The sequence below is a fragment of the Mya arenaria genome, chromosome 2, assembly GCF_026914265.1.
Source record: "Mya arenaria isolate MELC-2E11 chromosome 2, ASM2691426v1".
In the NCBI taxonomy this organism is placed as follows: domain Eukaryota; kingdom Metazoa; phylum Mollusca; class Bivalvia; order Myida; family Myidae; genus Mya; species Mya arenaria.
The window spans coordinates 42,809,708-42,832,556 of record NC_069123.1 but is presented as its reverse complement, the minus strand read 5'-3'; the positions used below and the strand labels follow the sequence as shown (position 1 = coordinate 42,832,556).

The window sequence follows — 22,849 nt, the reverse complement described above, 5'->3', positions numbered from 1 at the left end:
TATACGCATTTGGCCGACCGTATCCATTACTGGATGTAAACGCATGGCCCGCATATTTCAATAGGGTCATTTCAATATTTCAATTTTGCATCTTTCTTTTTGTAAACAATATCCCGGATGTTTATAAAATTAAAGTTTAACCTTTTGTGTATTGATTTTCCCTTGAAAATATCGTCTGCTAAATTGAGAAGGTGTTTATACTCCCAATCGCAGGTGTGATATCCCATTGTGACGTAATAAGACCACGAGCTAAGTACTGTATGGAATTTCCCCCAAATTCATTGATGCGTAAATCATTAAATATATTACGTCAGTTCAGTTTACCATTAAAATCAATTGAGATTATATTTACTTAAAGGTAATATTTTGTTTACAAACAAAAGAAACAATTAGTAAATGAGAAAATGATGGGTAAATTTTCTGTGAAGCTTATATAATGTCCATCATAGTTTTGGCTGTAAAATAGGTCATGTGCAAGCGTTTTGTTTGATCTAGATCTTTTTATTCATACCGGAAAATCATTTATCGGCTTTCTTTTTTTGTAAACAATTTTATGAGGGGGTAATAAAGTTAAACAGACACCTTGGACTGGATCTCTCAGCTGGATGACACCGGATATTCCTGACATATGTCTGTGTATTAATACACAAGAACATAAATTGTCGGCTTTTTAATCCAGATGGGTCTTTTTTATGATAGGGGTAATAAAAATTAGATCGATCCCAGCATTTTATTACCCTGTGATTTAATGCAATTATGACATTTCAAAGAAATGTTACAAATCCATCTTGAAAATACATTCACAGCTGAAATAAAATAATTTAATATTTCATCATTGACACCATTTATTAGATAATTTAATTATCTATAAAAAATGAATTCACATAAAAAAGATTTGGACACAATTATTTGGAGTAACATTGATTTTAAGGTCATACTGCTGTATTCATTTTCTCATTTTCAAATATCCAGAAAAGTGCCTATGCAGATAAGGACTGCTTATCAGTAAGATGGCTATTGACTGGGAGGTGTAATCTGGCCACTTGTCTATGTGCTAAAGGGTTAAAGGGACTGTACACCAGATTGGCACTAAAGAAGTTTTCTTCTGCAACGAATCTCAGGGCAATTATTTTGTTTGCAATAATTGACAGGACCAGCTCATTTCCATGAACCCAAAGGGTATTGCACATATTAATTGCTAGAGCCACTGATGGAATATCACTTTGTTTATTTAAGGGGCTGCTGATCTTTTGGTTAATCCTCATCTTGGAGGACTCCTTTGAGAGCTTGTGGATGCAGTTATCTGCACAGCCGAGTTATCTCTTTGAGGAGCCTTCCTCTGATGTTTGAAACATAATTATCTTTCTATAGATAGCGTTTTTTTTCTTATTTCGGGAATGTAATGTTTACCAGTGACATTTGGATTTGGGAATTATACAGCTATCTGGTTGAAATTTGGCCAGTTGACAGTGCTTAACCGAAGAATATTGATGTTTGAGTATGAAATTGTAAATCTAATAATACATAACATAAATTAATACATTATTTTCTTATATAGTTTTGACATTTTAACATTTACACTCGAAGCAAAAGAAATAAAAAGTGAGTCGGTTTCATTAAAGGGACTGTACACCAGATTGGCACTAAAGAAGTTTTTTTCTGCAACGAATCTCAGGGCAATTATTTTGTTTGCAATTATTGACAGGACCAGCTCGTTTCCATGAACCCAAAGGGTATTGCACATATTAATTGCTAGAGCCACTGATGGAATATCACTTTGTTTATTTAAGGGGCTGCTGATCTTTTGGTTAATCCTCATCTTGGAGGACTCCTTTGAGAGCTTGTGGATGCAGTTATCTGCACATCCGAGTTATCTCTTTAGGAGCCTTCCTCTTATGTTTGAAACATAATTATCTTTCTATAGATAGCGTGTTTTTTTCTTATTTCGGGAATGTAAAGTATACCAGTGACATTTGGATTTTGGAATTATACATATATCTGGTTGAAATTTGGCCAGTTGACAGTGCTTAACCGAAGAATATTGATGTTTGAGTATGTTATGGTAAATCTAATAATACATAATATAAATTAATAATACATTATTTTCTTATATAGTTTTGACATTTTAACATTTACACTCAAGGCAAAAGAAATAAAAAGTGAGTTGGTTTCATTAAAGGGACTGTACACCAGATTGGCACTAAAGAAGTTTTCTTCTGCAACGAATCTCAGGGCAATTATTTTGTTTGCAATAATTGACAGGACAAGCTCGTTTCCTTGAACCCAAAGGGTATTGCACATATTAATTGCTAGAGCCACTGATGGAATATCACTTTGTTTATTTAAGGGGCTGCTGATCTTTTGGTTAATCCTCATCTTGGAGGACTCCTTTGAGAGCTTGTGGATGCAGTTATCTGCACAGCCGAGTTATCTCTTTAGGAGCCTTCCTCTGATGTTTGAAACATAATTATCTTTCTATAGATAGTGTTTTTTTTCTTATTTCGGGATGTAATGTATACCAGTGACATTTGGATTTTGGAATTATACAGCTATCTGGTTGGAATTTTGCCAGTTGACAGTGCTTAACCGAAGAATATTGATGTTTGAGTATGTCATGGTAAATCTAATAATACATAATATAAATTAATTATACATTATTTTCTTATATAGTTTTGACATTTTAACATTTACACTCAAGGCAAAAGAAATAAGAAGTGAGTTGGTTTCATTAAAGGGACTGTACACCAGATTGGCACTAATGAAGTTTTCTTCTGCAACGAAGTTCAGGGCAATTATTTTGTTTGCAATAATTGACAGGACCAGCTCGTTTCCATGAACCCAAAGGGTATTGCACATATTAATTGCTAGAGCCACTGATGGAATATCACTTTGTTTATTGAAGGGGCTGCTGATCTTTTGGTTAATCCTCATCTTGGAGGACTCCTTTGAGAGCTTGTGGATGCAGTTATCTGCACAGCCAAGTTATCTCTTTAGGAGCCTTCCTCTTATGTTTGAAACATAATTATCTTTCTATAGATAGCGTTTTTTTTCTTATTTCGGGAATGTAACGTATACCAGTGACATTTGGATTTTGGAATTATACAGCTATCTGGTTGAAATTTGGCCAGTTGACAGTGCTTAACCAAATATTATTGATGTTTGAGTATGATATTGTAAATCTAATAATACATAATATAAATTAATTATACATTATTTTCTTATATAGTTTTGACATTTTAACATTTACACTCAAGGCAAAAGAAATAAAAAGTGAGTCGGTTTCAATAAAGGGACTGTACACAAGATTGGCACTAAAGAAGTTTTCTTCTGCAACGAATCTCAGGGCAAATATTTTGTTTGCAATAATTGACAGGACCAGCTCATTTCCATGAACCCAAAGGGTATTGCACATATTAATTGCTAGAGCCACTGATGGAATATCACTTTGTTTATTTAAGGGGCTGCTGATCTTTTGGTTAATCCTCATCTTGGAGGACTCCTTTGAGAGCTTGTGGATGCAGTTATCTGCACAGCCGAGTTATCTCTTTAGGAGCCTTCCTCTGATGTTTAAAACATAATTATCTTTCTATAGATAGCGGTTTTTTTCTTCTTTTTTCGGGAATGTAATGTATACCAGTGACATTTGGATTTTGGAATTATACAGCTATCTGGTTGGAATTTGGCCAGTTGACAGTGCTTAACCGAAGAATATTGATGTTTGAGTATGAAATTGTAAATCTAATAATACATAATATAAATTAATTATACATTATTTTCTTATATAGTTTTGACATTTTAACATTTACACTCAAGGCAAAAGAAATAAAAAGTGAGTCGGTTTCATTAAAGGGACTGTACACCAGATTGGCACTAAAGAAGTTTTCTTCTGCAACGAATCTCAGGGCAATTATTTTGTTTGCAATAATTGACAGGACCAGCTCATTTCCATGAACCCAAAGGGTATTGCACATATTAATTGCTAGAGCCACTGATGGAATATCACTTAGTTTATTTAAGGGGCTGCTGATCTTTTGGTTAATCCTCATCTTGGAGGACTCCTTTGAGAGCTTGTGGATGCAGTTATCTGCACAGCCGAGTTATCTCTTTGAGGAGCCTTCCTCTGATGTTTGAAACATAATTATCTTTCTATAGATAGCGTTTTTTTTTCTTATTTCGGGAATGTAACGTATACCAGTGACATTTGGATTTGGGAATTATACAGCTATCTGGTTGAAATTTGGCCAGTTGACAGTGCTTAACCGAAGAATATTGATGTTTGAGTATGAAATTGTAAATCTAATAATACATAACATAAATTAATACATTATTTTCTTATATAGTTTTGACATTTTAACATTTACACTCGAAGCAAAAGAAATAAAAAGTGAGTCGGTTTCATTAAAGGGACTGTACACCAGATTGGCACTAAAGAAGTTTTTTTCTGCAACGAATCTCAGGGCAATTATTTTGTTTGCAATTATTGACAGGACCAGCTCGTTTCCATGAACCCAAAGGGTATTGCACATATTAATTGCTAGAGCCACTGATGGAATATCACTTTGTTTATTTAAGGGGCTGCTGATCTTTTGGTTAATCCTCATCTTGGAGGACTCCTTTGAGAGCTTGTGGATGCAGTTATCTGCACATCCGAGTTATCTCTTTAGGAGCCTTCCTCTTATGTTTGAAACATAATTATCTTTCTATAGATAGCGTGTTTTTTTCTTATTTCGGGAATGTAACGTATACCAGTGACATTTGGATTTTGGAATTATACATATATCTGGTTGAAATTTGGCCAGTTGACAGTGCTTAACCGAAGAATATTGATGTTTGAGTATGTTATGGTAAATCTAATAATACATAATATAAATTAATAATACATTATTTTCTTATATAGTTTTGACATTTTAACATTTACACTCAAGGCAAAAGAAATAAAAAGTGAGTTGGTTTCATTAAAGGGACTGTACACCAGATTGGCACTAAAGAAGTTTTCTTCTGCAACGAATCTCAGGGCAATTATTTTGTTTGCAATAATTGACAGGACAAGCTCGTTTCCTTGAACCCAAAGGGTATTGCACATATTAATTGCTAGAGCCACTGATGGAATATCACTTTGTTTATTTAAGGGGCTGCTGATCTTTTGGTTAATCCTCATCTTGGAGGACTCCTTTGAGAGCTTGTGGATGCAGTTATCTGCACAGCCGAGTTATCTCTTTAGGAGCCTTCCTCTGATGTTTGAAACATAATTATCTTTCTATAGATAGCGTTTTTTTTCTTATTTCGGGATGTAATGTATACCAGTGACATTTGGATTTTGGAATTATACAGCTATCTGGTTGGAATTTTGCCAGTTGACAGTGCTTAACCGAAGAATATTGATGTTTGAGTATGTCATGGTAAATCTAATAATACATAATATAAATTAATTATACATTATTTTCTTATATAGTTTTGACATTTTAACATTTACACTCAAGGCAAAAGAAATAAAAAGTGAGTCGGTTTCATTTAAGGGACTGTACACCAGATTGGCACTAAAGAAGTTTTCTTCTGCAACGAATCTCAGGGCAATTATTTTGTTTGCAATAATTGACGGGACCAGCTCATTTCCATGAACCCAAAGGGTATTGCACATATTAATTGCTAGAGCCACTGATGGAATATCACTTTGTTTATTTAAGGGGCTGCTAATCTTTTGGTTAATCCTCATCTTGGAGGACTCCTTTGAGAGCTTGTGGATGCAGTTATCTGCACAGCCGAGTTATCTCTTTAGGAGCCTTCCTCTGATGTTTGAAACATAATTATCTTTCTATAGATAGCGTTTTTTTTCTTATTTCGGGAATGTAATGTATACCAGTGACATTTGGATTTTGGAATTATACAGCTATCTGGTTGGAATTTGGCCAGTTGACAGTGCTTAACCGAAGAATATTGATGTTTGAGTATGAAATTGTAAATCTAATAATACATAATATAAATTAATTATGCATTATTTTCTTATATAGTTTTGACATTTTAACATTTACACTCGAGGCAAAAGAAATAAAAAGTGAGTCTGTTTCATTAAAGGGACTGTACACCAGATTGGCACTAAAGAAGTTTTCTTCTGCAACGAATCTCAGGGCAATTATTTTGTTTGCAATAATTGACAGGACCAGCTCATTTCCATGAACCCAAAGGGTATTGCACATATTAATTGCTAGAGCCACTGATGGAATATCACTTTGTTTATTTAAGAGGCTGCTGATCTTTTGGTTAATCCTCATCTTGGAGGACTCCTTTGAGAGCTTGTGGATGCAGTTATCTGCACAGCCGAGTTATCTCTTTAGGAGCCTTCCTCTGATGTTTGAAACATAATTATCTTTCTATAGATAGGTTTTTTTTTCTTATTTCGGCAATGTAACGTATACCAGTGACATTTGGATTTTGGAATTATACATATATCTGGTTGAAATTTGGCCAGTTGACAGTGCTTAACCGAAGAATATTGATGTTTGAGTATGAAATTGTAAATCTAATGATACATAATATAAATTAATAATACATTATTTTCTTATATAGTTTTGACATTTTAACATTTACACTCATGGCAAAGGAAATAAAAAGTGAGTAGGTTTCATTAAAGGGACTGTACACCAGATTGGCACTAAAGAAGTTTTCTTCTGCAACGAATCTCAGGGCAATTATTTTGTTTGCAATAATTAACAGGACCAGCTCATTTCCATGAACCCAAAGGGTATTGCACATATTAATTGCTAGAGCCACTGATGGAATATCACTTTGTTTATTTAAGGGGCTGCTGATCTTTTGGTTAATCCTCATCTTGGAGGACTCCTTTGAGAGCTTGTGGATGCAGTTATCTGCACAGCCGAGTTATCTCTTTAGGAGCCTTCCTCTGATGTTTGAAACATAATTATCTTTCTATAGATAGCGTTTTTTTTCTTATTTCGGGAATGTAACGTATACCAGTGACATTTGGATTTTGGAATTATACAGCTATCTGGTTGAAATTTGGCCACTTGACAGTGCTTAACCGAAGAATATTGATGTTTGAGTATGAAATTGTAAATCTAATAATACATTATATAAATTAATAATACATTATTTTCTTATATAATTTTGACATTTTAACATTTACACATTTAAACAAGGCAAAAGAAATAAAAAGTCAGTCGGTCTCATTAAAGGGACTGTACACCAGAGATAAAAAAGTGAGTCAATTTCATTAAAGGGACTACACCAGATTGGCACTAAAGAAGTTTTCTTCTGCAGTGAATCTCGGGGCAATTATTTTGTTTGCAATAATTGATAGGACTACTGATCTTTTGTTTAATCCTCCCGACATGTCTTTATTTATTTAATGGGCTACTGGTTAATCGTCATCTTGAAGGACTCCTTTGATAGATTGTGGATGCAGTACCTGCACAGCCAAGTTATCTTTTAAGGAGTCTTCCTCTGGTGTTACATAGCTCACAGGTTTTTTTGTTATTTTGGAAATATAACGTATAGCACTGACATTTGGATTTTTTTGCATCAATTTTTCCAAAATTCAGAGAAATACTTAGGATATGCTATATATATTACACCAGTAAATAACATATGTATTTTTGTTCACATCTTACATACAGCTTAAAGATAATCCCCTTGTTTTTACTGTATTAATTACAGTCTAACTCAGTTGGCTAAAACTTGCAACAACAACAACAAAAGTAGCCAACTTCCTGTTTTCTTCAAAAAAACAACATCTTTGCTAAAACTACCAGTCCAAATTCAATGCAACTTTACAGGAAGCTTCCTTGGGTAACCTTATACAAAAATACAACAAGGTGTCATGATTGATTAACAACAACAACAACAACAAAATGGCCAACTTCCTGTTTTGCTTTAAAAAGCATCTCATCTGAAACTACCAGTCCAAATTCAATGAAACCTTTTGGGAAGCTTCTCTTGGTGACCCTTTTTAAAACTACAACATAGGGTCACGATTCAACAACAACAGCAACATCAACAGAATGGCTGACTTCCTGTTTTGCTTTAAAAAAAATCCCTGAAGTTACAAATCCAAGCTCAATATAACTTTATAGATATTGATGAAACTTGGTGTGTAGGTAGCTTATGGGAAGAGCTAGCTTGGGATTGCTTTTTAGGGGGGTGGGCTAGGGTCAAGGTCGCCTGTTACTAAAAATAGAAAAATGGTTTCTGCCCAATAACTTTAGTAAGGATTGATAGATGTTGACGAAAGTTGGTGTGTAGGTAGCTTATGTGAAGAGCTAGCTTGGGATTGCTATTGAGGGGGGGAGGGGCTACGGTCAAGGTCACTGTTACTTAAAATAGAAAAATGGTTTCTGCCCAATAACTTTAGTTAGCATTGACCGATATTGATGAAACTTGGTGTGTTAGTTGCTTATGTGAAGAGCTAGCTTGGGATTGGTTTTGAGTGGGGAGGGGCTAAGGTCAAGGTCACTATTAGTTTAAATAGAAAAATGATCAAGGTCACTGTTACTTAAAATAGAAAAATGGTTTCTGCCCAATAACTTTAGTTAGCATTGACCGATATTGATGAAACTTGGTGTGTAGGTAGCTTATGTACAGAGCTAGCTTGGTATTGCTTTTAATTGGGGGTGGGGCTAAGGTCAATGTCGCCTGTTTCTAAAAATAGAAAAATGGTTTCTGCCCAATAACATAAGTTAGCATTGATAGATATTGACGAAAGTTGGTGTGTAGGTAGCTTATGTGAAGAGCTAGCTTGGAATTGCTTTTGAGTGGGGAGGGGCTAAGGTCAAGGTCACTATTACTAAAAATAGAAAAATGGTTTCCGCCCAATAACTTAAGTTAGGATTGACAGATATTGATGAAACTTGCTGTGTAGGTAGCATGTGAAGAGCTAGCTTGTGATTGCTTTTAAGTGGGGATGGGCTACGGTCAATGTCACTGTTACTTGAAATAGAAAAATGTTTTTTGCCAAATAACTTTTGATAGCATTGATAGATATTGATTAAACTTGGTGTGTGGGTAGCTTTTGTAAAGAGCTAGCTTGGGATTGCTTTTGAGGGGGGTGGGGCTAAGGTCAAGGTCACTGTTACTAAAAATTTAAAAATGGTTTCCGCCCAATAACTTTAGTTAGCATTGATAGATATTGATAAAACTTGGTGTGTAGGAAGCTTAATATGTACAGAGCTAGCTTGGGATTGCTTTTGAGGGGGTGGAGCTAAGGTCAAGGTCACTGTTACTAAAAATAGAAAAATGGTGTCTGCCCAATAACTTTAGTTAGGATTGATAGATATTGACGAAATTTTGTGTGTATGTACTAGTAGCTTATGTGAAGAGCAAGCTTGGAATTTCTTTTGAGGTGGGTGGGGTCAAGATCACTGTTACTAAAAATAGAAAAATGGTTTCTGCCCAATAACTTTAGTTAGCATTGATAGATATTTATGAAACTTAGAGCGAAGGTAGCTTATGTGAAGAGCTAGCTTGGGAGGTGGGGTCAAGGTCACTGTTCCTAAAAATAGAAAAATGTTTTTCTGCCCAACATCTTAGTTAGAATTGATGGATATGTTAAGCCATTTTCTCAAATATTGCTCAGCAAACAGTGAATTTACATTGAAATTGACATTTGCATTTTATAAAAGTGTTAATAAACAGATTAAACATTTTGCTTTGTAAAAATAAATTGTCATTGGTATTCAGTGATGTTGGCTTGCAAAAAGTTAAATCATTGTCATATGCAAAAAAATTGGTAAAAGATATTCTCATGAGACTTAGTATGAATGTTGCAGCGAAACTAAACACATAAGATACTTAATTAGAGTAATTTTCAGTTAATTCTCTTTACACATAAGAAACTTAATTAGAGTAATTTTCAGTTACGTCTCTTTTTGATAAAAGTAAAGATAAAGTCATACAACAAATTAATTGGCTATAATTTCTGATTGACCATAACAAAAACCTGGTTTCGTCGCATTGTTTTACTTTAGCTGTAGTGAAGAACTTGAGAATATTATGTTATTAATTAGGTGATTTCATATTGGCCAGGTTATTTCTCAGAGGTCAGCTGTATTTGGGCTCAGGCCATTACTGCTGACTGAGGGCAAATAACTTGGCCAATATAAAATCACCTAGTTAAGGAGTATTTTCTTAATTAACTATTACATGTGCTACGACATTTTGGTTAAACAACATTCTAATACCTTATTATTAGTTTTTATTGAAGCTAAGACCAGCTTTTTTTACTAATTGGTATATAGGATTTTTTTCAGATTTTGGGTCAGGGGGATGATAAAAACATAAAAATAAAATCTCTGAAATTGGCCAGTCAATGAAGAAATAAAAATGAAATTAGAATATAGTAAGTTATACTTTTTTTCTTCAGCTTGAATTTGATCTGAATAAATTTTAAATTCATTTATTGTGCACATTTAACACTCTTCTTCAAACAGAGCATAATAAAACCCATCAGTCACATGTGTCTTGAGCCACAAATAGTAATTTGTTAATTTGTTTGCTTGAATGATGGTTAATGCTGCTTTAAAGGCTTTCAACAATATTTCAGTCATATTGCGGGGTCAGTTAATAACTGTTCCTGGGCAGCCCAGGCATAGTCATTCTTTGTGGTTTTCCCCTGTCCTTAATGTAGAAGTAACTGACAATTTTTAGCTCTACTGGCCAAAGGCCAGAAGAGCTTATGCGATGATAATGTGTACGTAGTATGTGCGTCCGTGTGGTCGTGCGTCTATAAACAATTGCTTGTGAACACGATACAGTCTTCAGTTTTGTTTGTATCTCGATGAAACTTGTACAGTATCTAGATATCCATTAGAGCTCGGTTCCTTTCGAAAACCAGCCAGATCCGCCCATGCATGCCTAGATTATGGCCCTTGATAGTATAAAAAAATGCTATTGTGTAAACAATTGGTTGTGAACACGATACAGTCTTCAGTTTTGATTATATCTCGATGAAACTTGTACAGTATCTAGACATCCATTAGAGCTTGGTTCCTTTCGAAAACCAGCAAGATCCGCCCATGAATGCCTAGATTATGGGCCATGAAATTTTTAAAGAAATGCTTTCTATTTTTAGCCAGGTCTGCATGAGCAAATTCTATTTTTAGCCAAGTTTACATGTATATGTTAATTCAAGTCTAGAGTGAAGGGAGACAATTTGCAAGTCTAGGATTTTGAGAGACAATTTGCTTTTTGCTTCTGCACTTGATTTTGTGAATTACTCTGCCTTGTTCTTGTTGAAAGCCCAAAGGCCATTTTTTAGCTTTAAGTTCTGTAGTTTGCGCATTCATCTTAACAAAATTGGTTGTGAATGTTTAAGTTATGCACCTGGTGTCATTACTGGCCACACCCAGGGTTCACAGGTTTGGTAAACATAAATCTGGAAAGGTTTGAAAATCTTTTTGTGTGTTCGTGCATCCATCTCAGCACAATTGATTGTGAATGTTTGTTCAAATTGATCAATGTTGTCCTAGGATGCCCTTGACTTTGACCTTTTGACCAACTTTTTTTAACTTTTAAAACTACAGAAATTTTTACTATGAGTACAGTTTTGAAAGCATTTTTTTTTTGTCAGATGACTTTTACTTGGCACATATTAAAGTAGTTCATGCAACTAATCTGCTTACAATACTTTCTGGGCTCAGATGTTGAACGTGCTACGTTTTCAGGTAACCCAAACACAAAACATAAACTATATGTCTGTTGCCTTTTACCCATACATACATGCTCTGGATTGATATGACCACAAAAGCCATGCCAGTAGAGCATAGGCCCTTTTGGGCCTCTTGTTTTTTCTTTTTGTGCTGACATACGGAAATAATTGAATTGGAAAACTTGTGACTCATTGGACAAAATATAATGTGTAACGCAAATAATGCTTTATTGTCATTTTCAGTGTTATGTGGATGGTGCAGTCTGTGGAGTGCCAAGTCTGTCATTATTTCTCTGTGTTACTGTCAACGTTATTCGGAACAGGAACAACCCAAGTTTTCCTTGACAAAGCTTATGAAATCACACCATCAGTGAGTTCACATGTGTTGGGATGGGCGTTCTACAAGTAATGGCTGATGATGCTGACAATGTAAGTTCTTAAGCAAGAAATCAGGCACATTCTTCAAAATATGAGGGAGGACGGGCATTTTTTTTTTACTAGGTATTGTCATCCCCATTTTGAAATTGTTGGAGGCTATTTCATCTTGTAAAAACTTAAACAATGGACACAAGTTAGATTTTTTCCAAGATATTCACATGACCTTTGATACATATGCTGCTAAAGACAAATAACAAACAACTGTTGGCCTTTGCTCAGTGAAACTCTTGTGTATTTTTTATCCAAATATAGTCTGGCGTGTCTTGGATATGCCTACCAGTATGTTTTTGTTGTGGGCATTAGATGCCCTGAACCTTTCTAGAGTTTCAAATATTTGATTGAGATTTTGAAACTAGATAAGCAAGGAGAACCTCACATTAATGTATATTTTCATGGAAAGCTTCTTAAGCTACTTAAATTTTCCTTTGTTGATTTCATGTCTATTTAATATTTAGTCAAATGTAAATATAATATGCACTTTTTTGAGAAGCAGCACTCGTTAAGTTTTATTTACATAATACAATTAATCAGTAACCTGATCACAGAACACATCAAGGCTTTTAAGTGGGCGATAATTTAGGAGGATAACCTTTGTCCTTGAAATCCAGAATTTTGGGTTTAATTTGGGGGTATGGGTGGACACAAAAGATGCAGTGACCAATAAATCAGTTGCTTCTCTTTATTTTCATTTCACATATTTACCCTTTTTAACCAAAAATTAATTGGAAAATTTTATATTCAATATCAGTTAAATATATGCTTTTCAGCATAGGAAACATAATAATATTAATAAAAAAACTGAAAAAAGGTTTGCATATTAAAGAAGTGCAGTAAAATGCTGTTTCACTTTCCTAACAGATAACCACATATCGGACCTGAGCCTTTATTGGTGGTGAGGTTAATTCTTCTAGTGTTTGTATACATCATTTCAACATGGCAGTCAAGGAGGCAATGGACAATTTGGGGACAGAGGAAATGTTGTTTGATTCGTCCAACTTGAGGTAGAGTTTATTTTTAAGCTTTAAATTTTGAGTATTTCGAAGCCTTACTGTGGATATCTGCTGTATCTTCTGCATCTACTAAAAATCTGGTAGTCGACATATCTCACACGAATCCAGAAAGATAACAAATTTTTACTACAAATATATTAGGGGTGCAAACGAATGGCAAAATTGATATTCATTTATTTGGTATTTCTTTCGATTACCAAAATACATCTTTTAGAAGTTGTAGTAAACTATTATTTTATCCGCTAAAGAAATACCCGGGCATTTTAACCCTACTTGCTGTAGCCAATATGCACGGCCGACCCTGATTTTCCCCAAATGACTCTGAAATTCAGAGAGAAACAAAAATACATTATGAAGAAACAAAAATGAATAATTTCAATTCCACTGCCTTCGTATTTGTAAAAAATGTGAATTTAGATTGATTCCTGGTCCAATGGCGTTATGCGCCAAGGAGGGTCTTTCCGTAGGACGAGCAGTCTCTTTCTAGGAATGACCTCTTCATAATATAACTATGGAAAAAACAAACCAACTTGGGAACTTATGTATATATAAAATAAAACGAAAACATGTGGATTTTGTCTCTTCTATTGTACATCAATAGAGGAAATATATCCTTAAACGCTATACTTTACAGTTTCATTTCAAAGCATAAACATTCTATCGGAACATTGAAAACAGTTTAAAGCACATACATGTAACTACATTATTGTAATTATTGAAATTTTTGATGTTACTTGTCTTAAAGCCAGTTATGGTAAAATTATGGGCACTTTTTTAAAACAAGACGAACAAACTTTATACACAACAACAGAGTTGTAGGCAAGTCTGCTATTTATTCCTTTAATATATAAACGAGGGGCCCCCATGTTTGCCGACAAGATGTTACCCTGTCCTTTAATATATAACAACCAAAAATTGAATATTCAAATACCGATTTTGACATTCGAATACCAAAAGTTTGATCGAATGTTCGAATATTCATTTGCATCCCTAAAATATATCCAGCAACAACATGCATATGTGTAATAAAGCCTGTCTCTCTGGCTTAATAACTGTTGAGTTGTGGTGGTGATATTAATGGTAAATAAAACAATAACATTGATTCATCAAGGTTGAAGGCATTTGATTTGTGCATAATACTTAGAAAAATATTACTAATAATTACCATGGAAAAAAAACTTCTCCAACCAAATTGTTCAATATGCCTATTACACCAGAGTGTTTTTTGCTTATCTATTATTATAAACAACTGATAGCTCACCCAGCTGTTTTTCTCAATATGTCAGGGAAAAACTATTTCTGGCATCAAATTATATTCACAAATAGCCTGATTTACACAGAAGAAGTCACATATTTAATGCTTGAACACATTCTGGTTAATCTTACCTCTATTCATTATCTTTGCTCCTTACCTCTATTCATAATCTTTGCTCCTTACCTCTATTCATTATCTTTGCTCCTTACCTCTATTCATTATCTTTGCTCCTTACCTCTATTAATTATCTTTTCTCCTTACCTCTATTCATTATCTTTGCTCCTTACCTCTATTCATTATCTTTGCTCCTTACCTCTATTCATTATCTCTGTTCCTTATGTCTGTTCCTTTTTTCCAATTGTTATGTCCGTTCCTTATCTCTATTCATTTTCTCTATTCCCTATCTCTGTTCCTGTTTTCCAGTTCTTATGTCTGTTCCTTATGTCTGTTCTTTTTTTCCAATTGTTATGTCCGTTCCTTATCCCTATTCATTTTCTCTATTCCCTATCTCTGTTCCTGTTTTCCAGTTGTTATGTCCGTTCCTTATCTCTATTCATTTTCTCTATTCCCTATCTCTGTTCCTGTTTTCCAGTTGTTATGTCCGTTCCTTATCTCTATTCATTTTCTCTATTTCTTATCTCTATTCATTTCTATGTTCCTTTCCTATACTTCTTAACTCAGTTTTTATCTTTGTTTCTTATCTCAATTTATTGTCTTTGTTCCTGATCTCGGGTTAATATCTTAGTTTTGTTATCTCTACTCCATAACTGTGTTGTTATCAATTGATTATCTTTGTTCCTTATCTCTGTTTATTATCTAAATGTCCCATCTCTGTTTCTCATCTCTGTTCCTTATCTCTGTTCATGATTTAAATTTCCTATTTCTGTTCCTTATCTCCATTCCTTATCTCTGTTTGTTATTTCTATTCCTGACTGTAACAGCAGTGGAACCAGTGTGTGGATACAATGAAGTCTATGTTTGTTTGTAAGGACTTACTTGTAAATCTTGAGAATAACTTGTAAACTACTGGGCCGAATTTAACTAAACTTCATACAATAGAGCAAAATGAGAGAAATGCAGTGTACAGGAACCATAACTCTTTTTTAGCTAATTTGAGTATTTGCCCTAAGTTATATTCTCTTGTACGGAGCGTTACTTTAAAACTACTAGAAGAAATCAAAACAAAAATTCATACAGTGGTAAAGCACAATGAGAGCCAGTGTAAAAGAACTATAACTCTGTCTATATCAAATTAGAGAGCTATTGCTCTGTATAACTTTTTCTCATCTGGAGCATATTTTTATGCCCCCACAAAGTGGCGGCATATAGGGTTGCCCTTGTCCGTACGTACGTCTGTCTGTCTGTACGTACGTACGTCCCGAAGATTGTTTCCGATCTAATTCTTGAAAACCGTTTGTCCAATCCTCACCAAACTTTAAACACATGTTTGTGACCATAATATCTTCATCAAGTTCGATAGTCATGGAAATCGCTTTAGTCATTTAGGAGTTACGGCCCTTTTTTGCCAAAAATACTTCAAAAATATATGTTTCCAATCTAATTCTTGAAAAGTATGTGTCCAATCCTCACCAAACTTTACATACATGATTGTGACCATAATATCTTGATCAAGTTCGATAGCCATGGAAATCGCTTTTGCCATTTAGGAGTTACAGCCCTTTATTTGCAAAAAAAGACTTGAAAAATACGTCCCGAAGATTGTTTCCGATCTAATTCTTGAAAACTGTTTGTCCAATCCTCACCAAACTTTTAACACATGTTTGTGACCATAATACCTTGATCAAGTTCGATAGCCATGGAAATCGCTTTAATCATTTAGGAGTTAGGGCCCTTTATTTCCCAACAATACTTAAAAAATATCTTATCCGATCTAAAAAATTTTTACTATTAGACGGTATTTTATTAAAAAAACAAAACATGCAAAGATAAATCACTATGTAAGGTAGTGCATTGTCTCAGAACCATTACTCCGTTTTCTCTAAATACAGAGTTAGAAAGGTTAAGAATGGCTGGAAATTTGTAGTATGCCATTGTAAGCTTGTGCACTGAAGAATATCAAATCACCGTTATTTTCTTATATTTTAAAAACACAATCCAAAAATTAACAAAGGAAACCCCCATCAACATCAATGCCTAATAGGAGGGATTTATAAATAGTTCAGTGCCTTTCCTTTTAGGGTGGCATTCGGAGTTTATTAATCACATTCAATGATTAGCTTTTAGCTCTACTATTTGAAGAATAAGAAGGGCTATACTACTCGCCCCAGCGTTGGCGGCGGCGTCTGGTTAAAGTTTCAGGGCAAGTTGGGATTTTCACTTATAACTCCAATACCCTTCATTCATTTAACTTAATACACTACACACAGTTGTTAAGGGCCATCACATTATGAGGTTAGATAACTCCATATTATCCTTTATACAAATTATGGCCCCTGATTGACTTTGGAACTAAGGTTAAAGTTTTAGGGCAGGTTGGGATATTTATTAATAACTTCTTCATTCAATTGACTTAATACTTCACACAGTTGTTCAGGACCATCACACAATGAGGCTACATAACTCCATGTTATCCTTTATACAAGTTATGACCCCTGATTTACTTAGGTTAAAGTTCTAGGGCAGGTTAAAATTTTAGGGCAAGTTTGCATTTTATTAAAAAAACTATATGTATATACCCTTTATTCAATGCACTTAATACTTAGCACAATTAATGACGACCATCTTACAATAAGGTCACATAACTCCATTTTAACCCTAAATACAAATTATGGCCCTTGATTTTTTTATTTTTATTTTAGATTCTTTTGACAGGCACATTTTTATATTCTTAACCACATTTTCATAAAAGGAAACCATGTTATTTGAATGACTTGCGTCATTGTTTGGGCGGGCTGGTGGGAGGGCAGCGTCAAAGTCACCTTATGTATCGAATAATTTAAGCTAGGTTTGACATTAAGAGACCAAACTTGGTATATATGAAGAGTTTATGGAGACCTTTTATGGGAATGCATTTGAAACCCCAATGATCAAGTTCAAGGTTACTTTTAATAGAAAAAGGGTTGGTATTGAAATAACTTAAGTAAGGGTCTACATATTCTGACCAAACTTGGTATATAGGAAGAGTTTATAGACTTTTCCTAAGATTGTGTTTTGGGTCCTAAGAGTTATAGTCTAGGTCAAGGTCACTGTTGCTAAAAATAGAAATATGATTAGTACTGAATACCTCAAGTAAGGGTTGACATAGTGTGACCAAACTTGGTATATAGAACAAGTTTTTGCAGAGCTTTCATTGGATTGCCTTTTGGCCCCCTAGGGTCAAGGTCACTGTTACTAAAAATATATTACTGATTTAGTTATGGTTGACATACTGTGACCAAACTTGATATGTAGGAAGAGTTTATGGAGGACTTCCATGGGATTGTGTTTGGGGCCCTAATAGAATCAAGGTCACTGTTACAAAAATTGAAGATTCAGTTGAAACTGAATCTCTTCTGCCCATCACTAAAAACCCGGTTTTGTTACATCGCGATTCTTGTTCACTTTTTATTTTGATTGTTTTATTGCTTTTGACAGGCACATATTACATCGGTATTGTATTCACTTCTAAGTCAAAGCGATGTAGTCAAGGGCACTGTCTTACGACCGCTGTTTTTATTAGAATGTACTAACCAGTTCAAGTTGAGTACAAATAAAAATTATTTCTATAAATGATTTTCTTTTAATATCTCATGTATACTCTGATGAAATCTTTTACTTTTGTTATCCTTGAGAAGAGGCACAATATTCCCTTTAATTTGATATATTAAACGAAACTTACCAAGGTGAAGTTTAATCTGGATTTTATCGACTGCAAACTCCTCGAGGGTTCACACAGAGATGACGTAGCTCATCAATTATGTAGAATCAGTCTTCAGAGCTAACTCCAAACTATCATAGAGGCCCATTATAAGTTTGGATGTTGGGAAATTATGGAAAAAGCGTTCACACTGGGATATGGGAGGGTGGGTGTGTGTGTGTGATTGAGATTTACAAACACTAGAAGATTATGTTTAATAAACATTTGCAGGCATCTTGGGCTTAGTTGGATGCAGCAGACCGCAAACCATACATAGGTGCTAGCATGATCAACTCAATTTTTTCTGCCAGTCTTGACCAAGATGGAGTGCCTACATCTGAAGTGGGAGGAGCACTGGGGCAGCAGGGGGTCAGGGTTCAATACAGGTGTGTATTTGGCTCTTCTCATGAACTGTAAGGTAGCATATTTTAGACCCAAGAGGAGTGTCTACAGCTGAAGTGGGAGGAGCACTGGGGCAGCAGGGGGTCAGGGTTCAATACAGGTGTGTATTTGGCTCTTCTCATGAACTGTAAGGTAGCATATTTTAGACCAAGATGGAGTGTCCACAGATGAAGGAGGGGCACTGGCGCAGCAGGGGGTCAGGGTTCAATACAGGTGTGTATTTGGCTCTTTTCATGAACTGTAATGTAGCATATTTTAGACCAAGAGGAGTGTCTACAGCTGAAGGGGGAGGAGCATTGGGGCAGCAGGGGGTCAGGGTTCAATACAGGTGTATATTTGGCTCTTCTTATAAACTGTAAGGTAGCATATTTTAGACCGGGATGGAGCTACAGTAAAACTGCGATCGCTCGAGGTCGCCGGGGACCAAGTCTAAACCTCGAGGGAACCGATGTTTCGAACGACCCGATTTTCAATTCTCTAGTCTGTTATGAAATATATTTCAGTGTATTTGAAGTTTGAAGTAGTCTGTTTACTTAGCCACCGATTATGTGTTGTGTTGTGGAAATCGCTCATATGTTCAAAGGCTGTTGTTTACTATATGTATACTAAATATAAAATGTAGAGAAACATCAATAAATGAAAAATATATTTTTTTATTTTTACAAAATTGCCATATTGCAAAGCAAAGTGACAAAAAGGAATTATTTTCAGAGATTCTGATGTTGGATCAATATGGTAGTGTTTATTAATATTTTTATTACTCATTTACATTTCTAACAATTAACTTCTTGTCATTAATTTCTCATAATTATCTTCTGAAATGCCCATATCAACTAATATCGGTCATGCGTTAACAGTGTTAAATGGTTTTTCACACCTTATCAAATTGCCTTTCAACTGTCATTGCAATTTTTACACTTCGCGAAAATTTTAATTCCTAGCAATTGTTTGTTTATTTTGGAATAACCGCTTGTTGGAAAGACTGCAGTTTTACTGTATAGGGTAGCAGGGGGTCAGAGTTCAATACATGTAAGTATTTGGCTCTTCTCATGAACTGTAAGGTAGCATATTTTAGACCAGGATGGAGCTATGGGGTAGCAGGGTGTCAGAGTTCAATATAGGTGGGTATTTGGCTCTTCTCATGAACTGTATTAGGTAGCATTTTTTAGACAAAGTTGGAGTATCAATAGCTGAGGGGGGAGGAGCACTAGGGCAGCAGGGGGTCAGTGTTCAATACAGGTGGGTATTTGGCTCTTCTCGTGAACTGTATTGTAGTTTAGCATAATAAAGACAAAGAAGGAGTGCCTTCAGGCGCAGGGAGGCAGCTGGGCCACCAAGTCAGGACTCAATACAGACCAGAACTTGGTTTCACTCTTACATTGTTTGAACAAGAAGTGGTGTCTACAGGCGTAGGATGACCTGGGTCCCTGGAGGCAGTGGGGCCACAGGGAGTAAGGATAATGTACAGGTGGGACTTGGTTTCACTCTTACACTGTATGACCAAGACATGGTGTCTACGTCATTGGGGTCTCTGAGGCAGGTTCCTTGTGCGGTGAATAGTGATATATGATAGGAAAAATTATGTGACAATGAATTTATAATAAGCTACACATGTGGACTGTCTATTTTAGTGTAGATTCATAATATTGATGATAGTTCTATGCAGGACCTGTCGAGTTAGAGGGAGAATCAGGTAAGTGTGTACGGTAGTGAATCTTTAATGATCATGCTGCTTTGATTGAGAACAATGTTAATCCTAATCATGTATATTTTACTTTTATTGTACAGGATTACTTCGGCCCACCACCATTAGAGGGCTCCATCTACGCACCCTGTCAGTATGAAGGTAGCAGAGGATCGGGGGGGGGGGGAGTCCTTGTCAGATCACGTATTGCACAGCCCCATACAGCAGGAAGGGAAGCGAGGTGGGTAGTGCATCTTTACAAATATAGAGTTTACGGCCAAGGTAAATTATTCTATAGGTGACTCTGCCTTCATTCATCTGCCTTTTCTATTGAAAATTTCTTTGAGGTATTTACTTCAAACCTCATATACAGAAATCTCAACGAGGTGATGTGCAGTGCACATGAACCATAACTCTGGGTGCAGTATCTTTTTAAGTGATTGATCTTTGTTAATTTTCATACTTATGTTTTGTCCAGAGCATAACTTAAAAGGTTTTTAAGGTTTTTACTTAAAAACTAATATACATATGTCTCTCAATGAGGAGAAGTGCAGTACTTAATAACCATAACTCTGGGTGCAGTATTCTTTTAGTTATTGACCTTTGTTAATTTTCATACTTATTTTATGCCCAAAGCATGACTAAAAAAATATGTAAGGTTTATACTTTAAACTTCTTATACAGATAGATTTCATAACTCTGGCTGCAGTATGTTTTTAGTTATTTCTTTATTTATTTTCTTGTTATCCTTGGTTGTAAGGCATTGTTGATACGGTTTATAATTATAATAATAGGTCACATGGGCTCAAAAACTAGGTCACTAGGTCTAATCTGAGAAAGCAACTTGTGAATTTTATAGAAGCTATGTATGTATAACTTTGAATAATGCCCTACTGATACATGGAAAAATGAGTTAAGGTTGAGATATGACTATAAAAGAGTATATTCCTGATATGTGGGCTTGATCTTTCTAAAACTGGAAATTTTGATCAAGCCATCTGTGGTGAACAACTAGGTCAATGTTAGAAAAAAACTTGTTGATGCAAAAGAGGCTGCTTTTGAGCCTTTTCTCTTCTGATCTTTACCAAACAAGACAATAATAACATAGTTCAAACATAAATCAGTTCGTTTTGGGTCATTAACATGACATAAGCTCAAGTCTTTGAACAACTTTTTATTCAATAGGGGCTGGAAAAATGATTGTGTTGATATTTTAGTTAATTTCAAATAAGTTGTCTCGGGTTAAAAAAGTAGGTAACTATTTAGCCAAAGTAGGCAGTGTCCTCAGGTAAGAAATGTATGGCTATCATGGAAGGCAGGTGAGAAATATATGGCCATCATGACCGTCTTGTTGATACTACATGAAGGTATCATAATTGTATATATTCGCTAGATCTTGAGTTACCACAGGCATATATATTTTCGTTATTTTTTTACATATTCAATTGTTCGTTTTTCAGTTAAAAATCAAGGATTTGTGATGTTTAAAAGAGGATCTTTCCCACATGGAGGAAATGTTCAACCAGACCTGACCCAGTGGACAATGATTTTTATACTGTGATTGGCGAGGAAGTCTTATTCGGGCCAAACGCTGCACCGGTAAAGAGCATGGAGTGTCACAAGGATGGATACAGGAGAACAGTACAGTGGATGAGTAGCAGCAGGGCAGGAACAGTATTCCATATGAGGGAGAAGACATACATTGATTACACTGGCAGTCAGTACCAGCTGAAGCTGATTTTTGTAGACATTTCCACCATGCAGCACCGCATGAATGAGGCATTAGTTGCTAATTTAGTTGTTCATTTGTTCTGCCATAAAATTATTAGATGTAGTTAATTTTTTATGCATTTCATATTTCTGTTCATTTATTTTATTATTTCGGGAATTAGTCCACCAATTATTCATTCATGCTTTAGTTTTTTAAAAATTTGCCCCCCCCCCCCCCCCCCCCCCCCCCTCCTCCCTCGCCAAGGGGTATAAATGGTAAAAGTGTGTGTGTGCATCAGAGCAATCTTGTCCATAGCATTACCAGGTCTTTGAGGTATTGACTTCAAACTTCATATACAGATAGATAACTCATTCTGCAGTTTTATTTTAGTTATTGTCCTTTGTTTTTTTTCATCCTTATTTTTGTCTGGGGCCTAACTTGAAAAGTCTTTAAAGTACATGTATTGACTTTATACTTCATATACTGATAGATCTCATTTAGGAGAAGTGCTGTGCACATGAACCATAACTCTGGCTGTCATATTATTTTAGTTATTGCCCTTTGAAATTTTCATTATTTTCCTTTCTTCTAAGGCAAAGTTGTTACTGTTAAGATAAGATCAGATAAGATTTATTTTGAGTAGGCAAAATCACATCGAGTACAACAAAAGCTCTTGTGAGTTTTAACATACAGTATTTTGAAACTGAAATCTGTCTGGCTTGGTCAAAATCAGTCCAGACCGGCAAATTGCCGGTTTTTAGAAGCTGTGGTATAGGGTTTTATAGAGCTGCAATGGCCAAATTAGTGTTGATCACAATAATAATTACATTTTAAAAT

At 35.1% G+C, this 22,849-nt stretch overlaps 1 long non-coding RNA gene across 1 annotated transcript; it reads left to right on the top strand.

Annotated features, from left to right (window-relative positions):
• The first annotated feature begins 330 nt into the window (after nucleotides 1–330).
• Nucleotides 331–22,226, top strand: LOC128223896 (uncharacterized). The gene is made up of 6 exons (XR_008259398.1): nucleotides 331–358; nucleotides 11,900–12,085; nucleotides 12,953–13,095; nucleotides 18,447–18,601; nucleotides 20,406–20,542; nucleotides 21,762–22,226. It is a non-coding gene; the product is annotated as an uncharacterized LOC128223896 (long non-coding RNA).
• The last annotated feature ends 623 nt before the right edge of the window (nucleotides 22,227–22,849 follow it).